The sequence below is a fragment of the Austrofundulus limnaeus genome, unplaced genomic scaffold (assembly GCF_001266775.1).
Source record: "Austrofundulus limnaeus strain Quisiro unplaced genomic scaffold, Austrofundulus_limnaeus-1.0 Scaffold25, whole genome shotgun sequence".
NCBI lineage: Eukaryota > Metazoa > Chordata > Actinopteri > Cyprinodontiformes > Rivulidae > Austrofundulus > Austrofundulus limnaeus.
Genome location: NW_013952427.1, coordinates 2,057,867 through 2,064,278, shown reverse-complemented (window position 1 = coordinate 2,064,278; position 6,412 = coordinate 2,057,867).

Genomic DNA, 6,412 nt, shown 5'->3' with positions numbered 1-6,412 from the left:
GGGATTCACACATTAATAAGTAACTGGACTGTTTGGAATTAATGACTTTAATCCAAAGACAGCCCTGTAGGGGTGCAGCTAAATTTACTACTTTCTCATAGGTTTCTGCTCTAAATGTAAGATGTGTTTTAGATCAGCAATCATTTATTGTATCATTGTATCATTGTATCACACATGAGCAGATCAGGAATGTATGATAGGTAGGTGGGATGGAAAACAGTGCTTTAATCTGTTACAAATGAAAGATGAATTTTCTGTGGCCAACCAATGCTTTTCTAGTCTTATATTTCAATGTTCTACGTGTCCACTGTGAGTCCAAATACTGTTTCCATCTAAAGTTTAGAAGAATGTAAACTTAACACACAATTTCTAATTTGACTTGTAGATTAAGCCAAAATTTACAAGCTCAGTGTTTGTCTTCCACACTCAGTTGGATGTAGTGCTTTTTAAGTTTTCCACCAGGCATCAGCTTCTTTTCCTACTACTTGATGACAGACCAGGAGGAAACAGCCATTTGCTTATTGTCAGATTTTAATCCAATAAAAACCTTCTTACCGGTTTTATTTCAACCCTACTTGCAACAAAATTGACATAATTTGACATTGTACAGGAACATTATCCACCTGTTGGTCTTTGAAATAAAAAAAAATGTTGCTGTGCGAAATATCACTCTGCATCCAGTGAGAAAACACAGAACCTGCCTGGTTTTAGCGGTGTGATGAATTACTTCATACAAAGTGGGTCTTTAGAGCCAGGGTAGACAGGCTTTGGCGCAGCTCAGGTTTTGATTGAAGGAGTGCTGCCTTTGGTCTTTTCCAGTTACTAACAGCCAAAGACAACTTTGCGATGACGACTGGGGCTCTGACCTGCTTTACTCGACTAAAAGATGTAGAGGGAAACTATATATGCTGGCACCATGTTTTCAGCCATCTTCTTCTTGTTTGTTTTCTTTAAATGTTTGGCTTTGCCTAAAGCTTTTAAACTTGATTTGCTACCATTATATTTACTGACAAAGCAGCTTTTCTTTTAGTCAAAAACAATTACTATTTCATGCATGCAATAATATACTTGATTTGGATAAGAGGTGACTTTTTGTGAGTACCAGTATGGTTTCATGCCAAGAAAGAGCACCACAGACACCATTTTTGCTTTAAGAATGCTGATGGAGAAGTGGTAGAGAATAATGTTAGGCTGTTCAGGTATAAGGGTATAAGGTAAAAGGACAGAAGAACAGTGGTGAGATGTGCTGTATTAGTGACAGCTATCTTCAAGGTCTGATCAAGGTCTGATCTGGGGTGAGAACACAGAACAGGTGGAAGACAACTTGGAGAGGTGGAGCTCTGCAGAGGAATGAAACTGTGTGAATCAGAGGGAGGCAGGTGGAGCAGTGAGGCTACACGGAGCAGAGGTCACAAAGGTGCAGGACTTCAAGGACTTAGGGTCCACTGTCCAGGAAAACAAGAAGTGTGGTGAAGAAGAGAGTCCAGGCAGGATGGAGAAAAGGTTCACAAGTGATTTGTGACAAAAGGGTGACAAGCAAAGGTCAAAGGAAAGACCATCAGCTGTGTTGTATGGTTTGGAGACAGACATGGACAAAAAGCCAGGAGACAGAACTGGAAGTGTCAGAGATGAAGATGATGAGGTTCTCCTTGTGAGAGACAAGGATGAAGAAGATTAGGGATGAGGTTATCAGCACAGGTTGAATGACTGAGAGCTAAAGTTAAAGAGATCAGACTGAGAGGGTTTGGACATGTTCAGAGGATGTACATGGGTATATTAGTTTGGACAGGAAAAAAGCTGAGATGGCTTCAGTTAGAGAGGACATGAAGGTAGTTGGAGTGAGGACAGAGGGAAATGGGGGAGGATGACTTGCTGCAGAGACCCCTGAAAGGTGAACCACAGAAAGAAGAAAAAAAAGAGAACCTCACAAAAATATATTTAAATCATCATCAGCAAATGATGCCAGTATAAAGAATAAGACAGCACGTGTAACACAAACAATTCTATAAATGTACATCTACAACCGATACACAACACCCATCTACTTAACTTTAACAAACACAAAAATGGCTGTGTTTTAAAGATCAAATTTGGTGTGGTAGTAGATGGGAGTCATCCCCAACATAGACAAAGCAATAACAGATTGTTTTAGATATTTGTTTGAAACGTTGGAGTGCAGGTTTTGTTGGCGTCGGGGAAAAGCTTTTCTTCAAGAAATCCAACTTCATGTTGTTTTTGCGTATTTCAGGGGAGATATGTTTCCCCATCTTTTAATAGCAAACACTAACAGGTGGGCTCAATCTTGTCCCTCAACAAGAATACTCTTTCTTCAATTAAACATACACTTTTTTTGAGAACAGCTCTCTCCACAGTATCTTTCCACCCATCCCTTTGTTTTGTGTGCACCCCCCTGGTGTCTAGCTCAGCTGCAGGCATCCAGAGAATTCCTGACACGGGGGGTTTGGCCGCTTGGCACCACATACCTGTGGCATGGCAGGGCTTAAGGAGAAATGTGGAGCAGGTGCCACTCTGCAGCCCTGTCTGAACCCAACTAAGTGGCCTCAGACATGAACACTAATCCACTGAGTGATGAGAAGCTCTCAGTCTGATGGGTCTGCAGCAGCCTACCAACCCTGCCCTCAAAAACTCATATTCACAGCACAATGCAAGAAAACATCTCTCAAAACATGAAGAAAACCTATTTTAATGGAACTGGATCTTTGCGTGTGATGAATCAATCTGTTTGAGTTTCCTCTGTCTGGTATGAAATATTTACTTTGCTGAGTCAGGGTAGGAAAATGGCTTTGCTTTCATTTTGTGTCTGTGTAAAAAATAAACTACAATGAAAAAGAGCATTTATTCAATCTCTAAAAATGTTTTTGTTCATCCCTATTAGATATATACAGTATATTTATATATAAGAAATGTGTTTTTTCCCACAAAATGTTGTTTTAATCATCATTATCACACATTCTAATTAAGAAAGTGTTCTTAAAACCAGGAACTCCCAAAATATTTAAATACAGTCCATCTGAATACTGCCTTTTAGTTAACCAACTCCAACTAGTTAAGTTGTTAGTCTGACAGTGTCAGAACATCACTACAGGTAAGAGAAAATATTATGTGCAAGATTGCTTCAGTCCATGTTAATAAACACTATATTAATATTATTTTGCAGTGACTCAGTGACTGACATCAGATAGACCAGTGGTTCCCAAAGTTGGGGTTGAGACTCACCGTGGGTGGGGGGGTTAAAAAGATTTCAGAATAGTTTACAATAAAAAAAAAACAACTTTTTTTGTCCTAGTTGTTACAAACGAGTGTGCTTAGTATACTTACAAACAGATGAAAGTAGCATAATGAGGTGAGTCTCTATACTCTTGTTTGTCTATCTGATACTAAAGTTTATCAATCAAAAATAGGGGCAGAGGTCTCTGTTTCTGTTAGTTTGTGGGTCAAAAGATGAAAAGTTTGGGAACCATTGACATGGACTACAGGTTGACCGTCCTGTGCATCAGCTGCCATCAGAGCCTGAGGGTCTTGACRGACAGTGTAGAGTGAAACATGTGAATTAAAGCAGTTTCCTTTGTAAATAGTGAAGGGTGACCTCACTCAAAACAAGAATTTTATTAAAAACAAAGATGACAGTCTAAAGGGCCACGTAAAGGTTTTACAATTTGATTTTTGCTTGTTTACACAATGAAATGTACATGCTTGTGTTTAAGCTAAGATGTACTGTGTGTCTAATTCAAATTCAAACATCATTTAAAAAGGGGCAGTGTACAGCTCAAAGATAAATGTCACCATATGATGCACTGTACCAAATTTTAGCATAAGCTAATTCACATCTGCAGTCTCTGGATTGGTTACAAAATAGACATATTAAATAATAAATCAAAAACAAAACACTTAACACTAGAGGTTACTTTCTGCTCAAACACACGCTTAATCACTGGCACACACACACACACACACACACACACACACACACACACACACACATTCAGTTACAGTTAAAGATTACACATCTGAGCAGTTTCAGATTATTCAAGGTGCACCATATAAATTACGGGATAAAACCATGGCATGCACAAATATCTTAGCTTCATCAAGTGAGAGACAGTGTCTAATATATTTCATATTTTGAAGATTAAGTTTAATGACATTGGTCATATTCTGAATAAACTTCTTAAAATTCCAATTTGGACCAAGGGTCACCCCAAGATATTTAAATTCAGTGATTATGTCAAAAAATTTTCCCCTTAAATAGAAATGTCAGTGTTAGGAGATACAGTAGTACCAGGGTTTTAGAACAGAAACCTATATTAGTTTTTCTTTACATTTAGAGCAGGTCTGATCAAACCAACAGGTGATCCTTTTCAGAGTGGATGCTAATTTAGCAGATGCTAAGGCTATGTTCACGCTGCTGGCAAATGTGACCCAAATTAGATTTTTTTATGACAGTCTGAACCGGACAAATTAGATTTTTTTCAAATTTGACCCAGGTCATTTCATCATATGGTACTGAATTGGATATACTGTATATCTGATGTTTATCAAAGCGACTGCAGTCTCATCGCTCATTTCATCTGACTTTTACGTCAGTGAGGTGGGGGTGAGCAGACCGAACCAATAATAAGGATGCTAACCTCATGTCACACAGTTTAAATCTTGTAGCTCCACGTCTTCAGCTACAGAACTAAAGTCCAGTTGCTTTGTCCTTTTTTATTTTTATTTCCCATGTCCTGAATGACTGAGATTCTGCAGAAACATATGATAGTAACATTGTCAGACCGTATCAACACTAAAGCTACTCAGTTAATAGCACGTCGTGTTGTTCCAAAAAGAAATGCACCAAAACGTTCGATCAGAAGCAGGTTCAGATATAAACACTGATTTAAACAAACATGTCAGATAATTATTTAATCGGCTCTGATTGCACAAATTCTGAATCGACATAGCATCCATGTTCAGCTATTTCTTTAAACAATAAATTGAATGTGACGTCACATCATCTTCTGCCMATGCAGGTCGCATCAGGGCCGTGGAGAGTTCACACTGGAGTCTGAAATCTCAATTAAAATATGATGTTCCTGCCAAAAAAATATCTAATTTATTAGAATTGAGCATTAACACCTGTAGCGTGAACACAACCAAAGTCAGTTGTTTTAGCACGTATATAGATGACAGTATCATCAGCAAACATGCAGATTCATGTCAACACACTGCTGAAGAACACCATTAAAACACGAGCTAAATAGAAAGGACCTAACACTGATCCTTGTGGGACCCCATATTACACATCAAATGATTTCACCATACCTCACAAATCTTTACACATTATCTCCTGTTTGATAAACAGGAACATAACCAGGCCAGGGCTCTAGGAGAAAATAAAAAATAGGGAAGTTACAGATTATTAACCTTTTAACTAGAAAAATGGAAGCAAAGGCATTCATGTTTATTTTTTATAATGACATACTTCTTTGATATTATGCAAAATCATGTTTTTTGAATTACTGTTAACAGCAAATATTCAATTTAAAGACTTTTTACCTGCAGTGGCTTGGCTGCTTCTTGGCCTTGATACAATCAAACTAATTATACAAGTTGTAAAAATAAAATAATAAAAAACAAACAAGAGTGTGGGAAGTCACAAGAATAGGTGTTCTTCATTTCCACCCTGCCCTGCAAAATGAAATGGTAAGACCAGAGAGGTTGATTCAATGAAATATTAACACATGTGATCAAAATGATGTCTGGAGTAGCTCTGGCAACACTTGTTCAGTCTGTGAAAAGTGGCTTGCTCCATCTTTCTGACTGCTTGATGGTTCAAACTAGTGGTCATTAGGAAGAAAAAAAAGTCTTTCCTAATTTGCTCCATGTGGTCAGAGAGATGAAACAAGCTTGAAGGTGTCAAAGAGGGCCTCCTACGTTGGGTAAGCTCTACAAGACAGTAATGGAGTGGAGTTTATGGAGTTTTTACGATGTTTCACAAGAAGAACTGACAGCAGAGGTCATGTTGCTCCAGGTGTCTGTAACCTAAACTCCACTAAAGGAGAACATAAAGGGCATAGACGCAAACTTTCTCATTAGTTTTAAAACTGCGATGACCCATTTTTTCCAGCCCCTCTCCTTGTAACACGTTTGATACTGGCCCAGCCTGCACCGAGAAGATGACTGAGTGTCTGCACACAGCAGAGCGTGAGGCCGTTCACTCCCTGCTTGGCTGCTCAGCACTCGCTGCCTCCCTCTGTCTGTCTGTTCCAAATGCACACCGGCTCTCTTCCCCTCCCACACCCACTCACTGCTTTTCCTTTTCTTCTCAGTATCACACACACACACACACACACACACAAACACACGCATACATACACACACACACACACACACACACATACACACACACACA